Source organism: Oryctolagus cuniculus, chromosome 10 (assembly GCF_051225735.1).
Source record: "Oryctolagus cuniculus isolate XC-2025 breed Fujian yellow rabbit chromosome 10, ASM5122573v1, whole genome shotgun sequence".
NCBI lineage: Eukaryota > Metazoa > Chordata > Mammalia > Lagomorpha > Leporidae > Oryctolagus > Oryctolagus cuniculus.
Window position 1 is genome coordinate 35,860,378 of NC_142876.1, and position 12,524 is coordinate 35,872,901.

Sequence of the window (12,524 nt, forward strand, 5' to 3'; positions counted from 1 at the left end):
CACTCCCTCTCCCTTCCATTCACATCAAGATTCATTTTCAATTATCTTTATATACAGAAGATCAGTTTAGCATACATTAAGTAGATTTCAACAGTTTGCTCCCACACAGAAACATAAAGTGAAAAATACTGTTTGAGTACTAGTTATAGCATTAAATCTCAATGTACAGCACACTAAGGACAAAGATCCTCCATGAGGAGTAAGTGCACAGTGACTCCTGTTGTTGACTTAACAAATTGACACTCTTGTTTATGGCATCAGTAATCACCCTAGGCTCTTGTTATGAGCTGCCAAGGCTATGGAAGCCTTTTGAGTTCACTGACTCTGATCATATTTAGACAAGGCCATAGTCAAAGTGGAAGTTCTCTCCTCCCTTCAGAGAAAGGTACCTCCTTCTTTGATGACCCGTTCTTTCCACTGGGATCTCACTCACAGAGATATTTCATTTAGGTTTTTATTTATTTATTTTTTGCCACAGTGTCTTGGCTTTCCATGCCTGAAATACTCTCATGGGCTTTTCAGCCGGATCCACATGCATTAAGGGCTGATTCTGAGGCCAGAGTGCTGTTTAGGACATGCAAGCCGCCCTTTTAGTATTTTTTTTGTTCTACTTAATACTATTGGTTGAATTCTGCAATTAATACACAGTTATCCTTAACTGTTGAAACTTAACTGAAAAGTGATCCCTGTTAAATATAAGAGTGGGAATAAGAGAGGGAGGAGATGTACAATTTGGGTCATGCTCAATCGGACTTGCCCCAAATGGTGGAGTTAGAAATGTGTCAGGGGATTCTAATACACTCCCATCAAAACTGCATGTACCAATGCCATCTCACTAGTCCAAGTGATCAGTTTCAGTTCACAATTAATCACACTGAGAGGTCTAAGAGTCAAAGGGATCACATAACAAGACTAGTGTCTGCTAATACTGACAGAATAAAAAAGGGAGAGAATGATCCAACATGGGAAGTGGGATACACAGCAGACTCATAGAATGGCAGATGTCCTAAATAGCACTCTGGCCTCAGAATCAGCCCTTAAGGCATTCAGATCTGGCTGAAGAGAGTATTTTAGGCATGGAAAGCCAAGACACTCTGGCAAAACAAAGCAAAACAAAACAAAACACAAAAACCTAAATGAAAGATCTCTGCGAGTGAGATCCCAGTGGAAGGAATGGGACCATCAAAGAAGGAGGTACCTTTCTCTGAAGGGAGGAGAGAACTTCCACTTTGACTATGACCTTGTCTAAACAAGATCGAAGTTGGCGAACTCAAAAGGTTTCCATAGCCTTGGCAACTGATGACTAGAGCCTAGGGAGATTACTGATGCCATAAACAAGAGTGTCAAATTGTTAAGTCAACAACAGGAGTCACTGTGCGCTTACTCCTCATGTAAGGATCTCTGTCCTTAATGTGTTGTACCATGCGAATTAATGGTAAACTACTACTCAAGCAGTACTCTATATTTTGTGTGTCTGTGTTGGTGCAGTCTGTTGAAATCTTTACTTAGTATATACTAAATCAATCTTCTGTATATAAAGAGAATTGAAACTGAATCTTGATGTGAATGGAATGGGAGAGGGAGCAGGAGATGAGAGGGGTGTGAGTGGGAGGGAAGTTATGGGCAGAAAAAGCCATTGTTATCCATAAACTTTACTTTGGAAATTTATATTTACTAAATAAAAGTAAAAAAAAAAACCAAAGTATGGTATGTAGACTGCATTAAGTAATTGTTAACATCATCATCATCATCATCATCATAATTTTAAAATCAAAAATAAAGAAAGAAGGAAAGAGAACAAGAACTCCTGTCTTCTGATTCACTCCCCAAATGCTCACAATATCCAGGATGGGCTAGACCCGAAGCTAGGATATGGAACTCAATCTGAGTCTCCCAAGTGGTGGGCAGGAAACCAATTTATTGAGCCATTGCCTGCTGTCTTCCAGGTTTTTCCTTAGTAGGAAGTAGGAAGTTAGAACCAAGAGTAGAGCCAGGACTCAAACTGAGGCACTCCAATATGGGGTGCAGATATCCCAACTGGAATTTTAACTGTTAGGCCAAATGCTTGTCCCAAAACATTTTATCAGTAAACATTATCATGATGTGTTTCTGTCAGACCATTTTCATCACTTCTTTTCTGAACTTTCTCCAAGCCAGTACTTTAGTATTTGTACTATTTTATTTCACCAACTAGTGACATAAACACTCTTGATGAGAAGCAGTAGTTGTATGGAAAATTTCTGGGTACTCAGAACTTTTGCCTTCGTCTTAGCTGTAATCATAACATATTTGAGCATCTGGGTATTGGTTCCTGCTTTGAGTACTTTTTTTCCTCGCTTCTGATAAATACATAGGTAGGAGAAAAGCATGTCTGAGAATTATCAGATGCTGAAGGTGAAATTAGCCTTAACCCAGGTCTATTAACTTATTCCATGTGATTATTGGTCTCAGTCTGACTTACCTGATCACCTAGATTCAAGATATTTACAGGAAGTCCTAGCCGGAGCAGTTAGGAGATTGGGAGAATGAAAGGGCATTTAAACTGGAAATGAGGAAGACATATTGCCTCTGTTCATAGATGGCATGACCATATATACAGAAAATCCTAAAGATTCTGCACACAAAAATATGTTAGAACTGATAACTGAATTTAACAAAATTGCAGGATACAAAATCAACATACAAAAACCAGTAATTTTTCCATATAACAATAGAAAACTATATGAAAAAGAAATTAACAAAGCAATTCCATTTATTATAGCTATCAAAAATATCTAGAAATAAAATTTTTAAAAAGATTTATTTGAAAAGCAGAGTCAGGGAGAGAGAGAGAGAGAGAGAGAGAGAGAGAGAGAGAGAGAAAATCTTTCATCTGCTGGTTCACTCCCCAAATGGCCAAAATGGCCAGAGCTGAGTGGGGCAGAAGTCAGGGGCCAGGAGTCCCACTTGCATATAAGGGCCCAAGCTCTTGGGCCATCCTCAGCTACTTTCCAAGGCACATTAGCAGGGAGCTGGATCAGATCTTGAACCAGCACTCATATGGGATGTTGTGCTACAGGTGGTGGTTTTACCCGCTACACCACAGCACCAGTTTCTAGAAATAAATTCAATCAAAGAAATCAAAGACTTCTACAATTAAGACTATAAAACACTGATGACAATGGCGAAGGAAAAGATGGCAGAGGAAAAATGGTGGAGGCTTCACCAGAGGACCTGGAAGTACTTACCCTCTACTTCTCCTATTTGGCTTCTGTCTCACCTAGAGCCATCACCAGGTCACAGACTGTCTGTGAGATACTTCCTGTGCATAACAAAAACTCACCATGTTCCTTCAGAAGCTCTTCAGATTCTCCTGTGTCATCCTATCAGCAGTCTCAGTCCATCTGTGGAAGATTGGCATTTAATAAGGAGATTGATCCTGTACAGAAACTCTTCGTGGACAATATTAGAGAACACAAATCTAAGCAACAGGCATCTGGAGGACCTGTTGATGCAGGCTAAGTGTGCCAGCAAGATCTGGATGGGAGCTTTTAAAGCTGAAGCAAATGTTTGTTAAATGAGACATGAATATGTTCCCTGCCTTTGAATTTGAAGATCCCAACTTTGAAACCATAGAAAAATCCCAGTCCTGAAGACACAATGGAAACTCAAACTGGTAATTTGTCATGTTTTGCTGTATAGTTAATCAGAAGTATCATAATAAACAAACAAACAAAAAAACATGATTTAAGAAAAAACACTGATGAAGGAAATTGAAACAGACAAACAGAAAAATAGAAAGATATGTGATGTTCATGGATTGGAAGAGTTAGTATTGCTAAAATATCCCTACAATATAAAATAATCTAGATATTCAATACAATCTATATAAAAATGCAAATGACATTCTTCACAAAGTAGAAAATGTCTGAATAAATGGGGAACCACAATAGATTTAATAGCCAAAATAATTCTGAACAAAAAAGGATAAAGCTGTAGTCATCACAATACCTGACTTTAAAATACGCTACAAAGCTACAGAACCAAAAAGTATGGTGCTGGCATTAAAAAAAGAGTTGATCTCATGAAAGTAAATAGTAGAGTTGAGTTACCAAGAGCTGGGAAGTTTAGTGGCTTGGTGGTGGTGGTGATGGGATAGATAGGGAGAAGTTTGTTAAAAGGTACAAAGTTATAGTTAGATAGGAGGAATAATTTTTACTGGTTTAAAGTACAGTACAGTGAGTATAGTTAACAATAATTTATTGTGTATTTCAAAATAACTAAAATATTTTCAAAATTCCCAACACGAAGAAATAGAAAATGTTTGAGATGAGAGAGATGTTATTTATACTGACTTAATCATGACACATTTTAGATATGTATTGACATATAATACTGTACCGTATAAATGTGCATTAAAATAAATTTAAAAAATAAAAAACATTCATTTACTTTGACCATAATAATTCCTTCATACCTTTGAAGTCTTGAATTTGGGCTTCTAGAAATTTAACTTGCTCATGAAAACACATCTCAGATGCTTAACTTCAAACTTGCTCAGGGTTGTATTCACTTTGAGGAAATGCGGGGGACAAGTAGTAGAAGAACTCAGCACCCTAAGTTCAGGATTTTTTTTTTTTTACTGTTGTTGTTTCTAACAGCCTGTGTCTGCTTTCAAGACATTTCTGCTTAGATTATGTAAAAACGTGTCTTTGTGCAAATAAATTTAATCTCTTCCTTAGCCTCTTGCCTCTGACAACTTGAAGTAAATACTTCCACTAAATGCTGTGCCCTGAATGCCTGGTAAACTATGTTATCTCAGCCTAAAAGGAGGAGAGGGAGCCAGAAATTGCATTTATTGAACAAATCCCTCTTCTTCAGTACTATGTCCCCAAATCCCGCAAACAGAATTTTCTTGGAAATTTATGGGTGGTGTTTGAAGGGGTGCTAAAGACAATATATAACTCATCTGACACTCCACTAAATATTGAGAACTACAAAAACTGTTGCAGGAATGCACAAAGCAAACCATGTATTTAATATGTCTGTTTTACCCTTAGTTTGATACTAGCTCATTTGCTGCTGTGCTCTTTTGTTAAGGAAATGTTAAAAATGATTTTGAGGCTCCCTTTCTGCATTACAGTACAGGAGAGAGGAAAAAGCATCATTAAATTGAATTTTAAAAAGCCACTTATGTAGGAAAACAGAGATAAGATAAACGTGAGATAATATAGGAATTTCAAAGTATGTGGTACACAGACACGCACATAGTGAAGTACTATTCAGTCATAAAAAGAATGATATTCTGTCATTTGTGACAACATGGATGGAAATAGATGTCCTTTTGTTAAATGAAATAAGCCAGGCCCGGATAGACAATTACTGCATGATCTTACTTATAAATGAAATGTAAAAAAGTTGGGATCATAGAACTTGAGAGTAGATTGGTGATTACCAGAGGCTGTGAAAAGTAGGAGGAAGAGTGAGATGAGGAACGTATGATTAATAGGTACTAGGTTATAGTTAGATAGGAAAAAGAAGTTCTGGTATCTTATTAAACAGTTAAGGGGCTTATAGGTAATGATAATGTACTATATATATTTTTTAAATGTTATAAAAAAGAACTTTTAATATTCTTATAAATGTTTAGAGAGATGGCTATATCTACTCTGATTTAAATATTATACAATATTGGCATGCATCAAAACATGAATATGTACAATTGTTATGGATCAGTTAAAAACAACAATAAATTGCTTTGGGTAGAAGAGAAAGAAGATGAATACACATATGCAAAATATAATTGCCAAAGACTCTGCTGAACCTTATTAGGGCAGGTTTATGGATAAAAGGACATAATTTGCTCTTAAGATAATTTAATAGGAATAGAAGAGAAAAAACTTTTTAGCTTCAAAATATCTGCAACTGGAAAAATCGATGAAGATGGAGTGGCAGATCTGGTGTGGAACACTTGCACTAAAATAAAGGAATTAAGCACAGAATCAGTAGCATAAGCAGGAATATGCTGCAAAATTCTTGCTGGTGGAAGTAGACAGTGCTCTTCAATTACAGATCACAGAATGTCTGTTATAGGGATTGTGAGGCATATACAAGTATATATGGAAGAATTCATTTTGTTGAAGGTAGAAACTTCATACTCAACATGTTAACCATTTAATTTTTGTTAGGGGGTAGTTGCTGTGGCATAGCAGGTAGGGCCCCAGCTTGCAGTGCCAACATCCCATATGGGTGCCAATTGGAGTCCTGGCTGCTCCACTTCTGATTCAGCTCTCTGCTATGGCCTGGGAAAGCAGTAGAAGATGTGGGAGATGCAGAAGGAGCTCCTGGCTCCTGGCTTCAGATCGGTGCAGCTCCAGTCATTGCGGCCAGATGGAAGACCTTTCTCTCTCCCTCTCTTTGCCTCTCCTTCTGTGTAACTCTGACTTTCAAAGAAATCAATACATCTTAAAAAAAATAATGTCCTTTAAAATAATTTTGTTAAATGTTAAAGGAAATTGATGTTCTGGAGTATTTTTGATTTTAAATAAAATTATAAGAACCTTGACACAAAGTTATCATTATATCCTGGAACTAATAGTAAAGAAGAAAAGACAATACTTACCTACAAGTGTTCCATGTGCTGGACAAAGAAAGGTGAAGGTGTATCACAGTCTCTTAGAGGATATTGTAAATCTTACATACATGCCTCACACATACCTGAAAATGTATCTGAAGCTCCAGGGTGCCCAAAAGCAGGAGCAGAGCCTTGAATGAAGGGTCATTCTCTCTTAAAGATTCCACAAGCCGGATCTTTCTCTCTCTGAATGGATAAGGAAGCTCTTGCTCAGAGAGAACCAAATTTAGATTCTCTGTACAAATAAATGAAACAGTAATGTCAGCAAAAGGTCTTAGGAAACTCCCAGTGGGAGTACAAAGTTGGGATGACCCACCTTTGACCTGTAAATATCCCTAGGCTTTGTGTGTTAGCAATTCAGTAGGAGAAAGAAGCCTCAAGACTAAATTATTAGATTCTTTGCTTTGTAGGCCTGTTATAGTTCTAACCAGTCCTCTCTATTTGACTATATCTGTAACATTTTTGGAGGCTGTTTATGCCAGTTAGTAGTAAGGGAGCTAATTTTGATAAAGTGTTGGTTAACAAGATTTCTTTCCTTCCTTCCTTCCTTCCTTCCTTCCTTCCTTCCTTCCTTCCTTCCTTCCTTCCTTCCTTCCTTCTTTCTTCTCTTTCTCTCTCCCTCCCCTCCCCTCTCTTTCCCTCCCCTTCCCTTCCCTTCTCAAGATTTATTTGAAAGGCATAGTTACAAAGAAACAAGGAGAGAGACAGAGTTTGTCCATTCATTGGTTCACTTCCTAAATGGTGGTAATGGCCAGACCTGGGCCTAGCCAAAGTCAGGAACCTGGAACTTCATCACCATCTCCCATGTGATATACCAGCAACCCATATGGTTCGAGTCCCAGCTGCTCTATTTCTGATCCAGCTCCTTGTTAATGCACCTGGGAAAGCAGTGGAAGATGGCCCAGGTACTTGGATGGACTTCCTGCCTTCTGTGTGGTCCACATCTGACTGCTGCAACCATGTGGGGAGTGTCCTGCAGATGGAAGCGCTCTCTCTTGGTCTCTCTCTCTCTTTGCCACTTTTCCTTTCAAATAAATAAATCCAGGTTTTTTTTTAAGTAAGAAAGAAAGTAGGAATGTGTGACTAAGAACAAATGCTAAAAAAAGTGAAATTATTTAAAACAACAACGAGGGGCCAGCGCTGTGGTGCAGTGGGTTAACATCCTGGCCTGAATGCCAACATCTCATATGGAATGGGTTTGAGAACCGGCTGCTCCACTTCCTGTCCAGCTCTCTGCTTTGGCCTGGGAAAGCAGTAGAAAATGGCCCAAGTCCTTGGGCCCCTGCACCTGTGTGGGAGACCCAGAGGAAGCTCCTGGCTTTTGACTTAGGATCAGCGCAGCTCCAGCCATTGCGGCCAATTGGGGAGTGAGACATAGGATGGAAGACCTCTCTCTCTCTCTCTCTCTCTCTCTCTCTCGCCTCTCCTCTCTCTATGTAACTTACTTTCAAGTGAAAATAAATAAATCTTTAAAAAAAAAACAACAAAAAAGGAATTTTGGGAGAGTTAAATCCCAGACTCAGCTGGGTGCACACATACTATTTTTTGAATAGCAATATTAAGTATTTTAATGCTAAATAAAATTAAAGATAAAGAAAGGACTGGTATAACATTTTCTGACAACAATAAAAAAATAGCAGATGGCAAAGAAATGAACTTTTTCTCAGTTTCTCTTTTATTTCCACATTTTCTGACCAACAGAGTGGATCTTCACCCTTCAGACAGAGGCCTTCATTGTAGTGATGGGGCCACTGTCCTTGTATTTTTGTGATCAACATGTTTACATTTTGTGACTCTACCACCTTTTTTAGCAGCAGAAATATATAGCAGTATTATATTTTCAAGTATTCAGTATCTTTAATGTACAACTTTACAGACCTTTTATTAATCAAGGTCAGTAAGTTGATGTAGCTGAAGGTCATTAACACTGTAATGATTTGAGTTTTGCTTTGACCTTTATGAATATGCATCACACTCAGTTTGGGCTTAATTTTTCTTTCTTTCCAATTTTACATTTAAGAACTAAAACCCTAGGAAAAAACTGAGTTCCTTATTTTAGTCTGAATGTGATCTGAAAGTAGTTAACCTTGGAAAGAAGGTAGAAATGAAGATAAACTCTCCTTCTGGCCTCCTGATGCTTCCGTGTGAATTGATGGATCCCTCAAGGATGAATGCGACACCATGACAAGTGTGGAGGGAAAAGTTATGCTGAGGCTGACATTCACAGGGTGTATTAATTATAAGTATCCATCTCCCTAGTGATCATGTGCTTTTTTTTCCCCAGGAAGCAAACCGACCAAGAATTTTACTTTTGATGGCAATGAAGAATGTTTGGAGTTCTTGTTAAGTTTCAATACCTTTAAGTTAAATTCATTTGCACACCAACTTTAGAGATCTGCAGAGCTCTAACTTATGTATAAAAGGGGTGTGAGGGTATGTACATTTTCTTTTTCTCATAGAACAGCAGAGAACTTGGAGTGAACCCAAAATTCAATTAATTGGAATGGGAAAAAGTTAGACTTTATTTTGGTAGCTGTAGGGGACAGAGTTTTCTTTTTTTTTTTAAGGATATAATCAAGGTTTTTTCTTTCTATTAAGAAACTAGAGGAGTGTTCTTTTGTTTAAATCTTAGATGCTGAATGTATTCCTAATTGTCATGCCAAAAAGAGAGAGGAGTTTTGGCTGGAAGTGATTGCTATCAATTCAGTAAGGAGAAGGTTCAGGAAGAGATGGTGAGTTTATGAACATTACCCAAATAGGGGATCATCCTCCTGCAGATTCTGAAATTATGATGATACCTCTTTTTTTTAATATTCATTTAGTTTTTTGAACAGAAGAGAGAGAGAGAGAGAGAAAGAGAAAGAGAGATCTTCTACCTGTCGGTTCAAACTTTAAATTGCTGCAGCCAAAGCTGAGTCAGGTTGAAGCCAGGGGCCTGAAACTCTATCCAGGTCTCCCACATGGCTGGCAGGGGCCCAAGAACTTGGATCATCAACTGCTGCCTCCCCAGATGCATTAGTAGGGAGGTGGATTGGAAGTGGAGTGGGGAATGGAACCAGCACTCTGATATAGGATGCTAGCGTTGCAAGTACCAAGTTAACCCATTTTGCCACAATGCCAGTCCCAGGTTAGCTAATTCTAAAGAGAAAAAACTATTTTTGAGAAAAACACTCAATTTGGCTGACAGTCATGTTTTGGGTAAAGATATAAAAAGAAAATGGTATGTTCATGATGAACATATGATGACATGTTCATGAGGAAGTTCTATGGCAACATACTATATATATATATATGTATATTTATATAATCTCAGACCATTTGGTGATATGCAGACATGGCTTAAATGACTTGTCTGGATAATTCAGTTCAAACTCAAGACATTTTTTCAGTTTTTTTTTTGTATGAGTTAAGTGCAGCCAATATTTCACTTGTAACACACATTTTAGTTCTCCTAATTTCTATATACCATGGAGGCATTGAAATTATGTCATTTTGTTAAATTGATCCTTTATTCATTGCGTCAACTTTTGTTCCTGCTCCTATTGCTCTTATTGTTATTTGTTTATTTTTCTCCAAGTAACTTCACAAGAACAAAAGAGCTGACATTTCTTAATTTGGACATGGACATTTTTTTTCCCTATCTGTAAGTTCTTTATAGCCTTTTACCTCTTTTAATGAAAGCAGTTATCTCAAGTGAGCAAACATATACAAAAATGTTGAAAGGTATTCCAACAAGATATTTGTATCCTTTTTAACCGAAGACTTTTCAGGTATATTTTATTTATTAGGCCGAATATACAAAACTGTATGGATTTTCATGAAGCAGTAAATCACCATTTTAAATTACGGTGTCCTTCTCCATAATCTTATCTAACCCTCCATCATTTACTCATAGTACTTAATTTTGCTTTCCTTTCAATATGAACTTTATAATATTCAAAAGCTTGGGAGCTATTTTCTTTTAGTCAAATGTTTTCCTACTGGAAAATGTCACCATGTAGATAAGTCACAATAAGATCAACTCATGAATATTCACAGGACATATTTTGAGTACAGTATTACCCACTTAATGCTCTTTAACTGGCTAGATCACCCATATTCCTGATTACTTTCCCCCATTAAATCCTTAATTGCTATTTAAACCAGGCAATTTTTCATAGTAATTCTTGCCCAGTCTAGTGTCCTGGTATTTCCACTTGATATTATATATGACATATAATTCCCTCTCATTCTTGAAATTTATGTGTGATTCATTTCTCTCTTCTCTTTTTAAGTAGGGATGTTTTAATTTTAAAAACATTCATTGTGTATATTTTTCAAAAGAGAGAATTTCTGAGATAGTAGAAAACAGATTTTAATCTAGAAGTTCTAAAACATTCCCTTTTCACATGAAACAAGTTAGTATAAATCACTAAAAAATCCTTCATTTCTCAATTTAGAACATTGTTTCTCAATCCTGAACACTGTTTCATATTTTGCACATTATTTGTTGTACTTGGTACTTGACATGTACAATTTCTGACTACTTTTACTTTGTGGGAGGTCTTAGAAGCCAATAAACTTAATTTTTAGAATACCATGCACATTCTACCACTCCTTCTCCTACTTTTGTCGTATGATTCCTTATTAGTTGCTGAATATACAAAGAGCATTTGTTAAATGTATGCAGACCTAGATTATCATGTGCTGTATCATCTTTGTTTAAGTTAACATTTTTGGGATATACGCAAACTTTGAGGAATCTTGGCTGTGTTGATATAGGCCATATCCCATAGAGGTGAACTTTTCTGTATACTGCCTTGGGAATAGGAAGCTTAAATTTTCTCTTTAAATTTAAGATTTAATCATATAAATTTTAATATTTAATCCTTACTTAGAAACTATATTTATGTTTATTCTATTTTAATTAGTATGTGTCCAGGCCTTTTTATTAAATAATTTAGGTAACTATCTTTCATAAAAATGTACTTTACTTCATAATCTCTGTATCTGGCTTTTATTATTAATTTATATTTTGATTTCTGAAGGACAATTTCTGTTACACTGTTTGGTGGGTTGAATCATTCTGGTTCAATGGGCCAGTCATGTCTGGAGATACTCTATGATTTGATTAAGGGATTGTCTATTGTAGTATACGAAGCTTACAACTTTATCTCATATGATGAAAGCATCCCCAAGAGATGTAATAAAGAAATACAGTTCCTTTTTACTTTCATTGGAATAGGATTTTTGAGGATACACTAAGGTCAATAGAGTATAATTTTAGAGTCAAACACCAGTTCTTTTGTACATGTCTCTGAGCTAGCTACTGATTTTCTCCATAGTTCTGTTTTCTCATCTATCAAACCTAGATAGTAATTCCGATAGACAAATTCTAACCTGTCCAAGCCTAATCCTTTTGAAAGCAGTTGGTTTAAATCCTAACATCTTCACTCCATATCCTCATCCATTGTGTCATGAGTGGGATTGGTGCTTTCCCAGGCAGAATGCTGATATGAAGAATTCTACCACTATCTTACCACATTGTGTCCATGTAGCTACAAAAGTTGGAGCCTGGATCAAAAGATGAGGGTTTGGCTCTCTCCTGAATTATGAGCACTGAGCTTCCAAGAGAAGGCTGAAGCTTTTTCATGTCTTATTTCTACTTGCATCCTAACCTCTAATGATGGCCACAAAAGAGCATTCCTAGTCGTGCAGTTTGATGTCAAGACCCCATAGTTTGTATCCTTTTCCCAGTCCTATAAAATCTCATTACACAATTCTAAAATGCAATGCTGAAAGGCAAGCACGCATCTACTTCTGCTTTTAAAGATTTATTAGAAAGTCAGAGTTACAGAGACAGAGGGGGAGACAGGGAGAGACATCTTCTATCTGCTGGTCCACTCCCCAAATGGCCAGAATGGCCAGGGCT

General features: G+C 36.9%; 1 pseudogene; it reads left to right on the top strand.

Moving 5' to 3' along the window:
- Window positions 1–3,189: 3,189 nt before the first annotated feature.
- LOC100354784 (ATP synthase peripheral stalk subunit F6, mitochondrial pseudogene) lies at window positions 3,190–3,632 on the top strand (annotated as a pseudogene).
- Window positions 3,633–12,524: the final 8,892 nt, after the last annotated feature.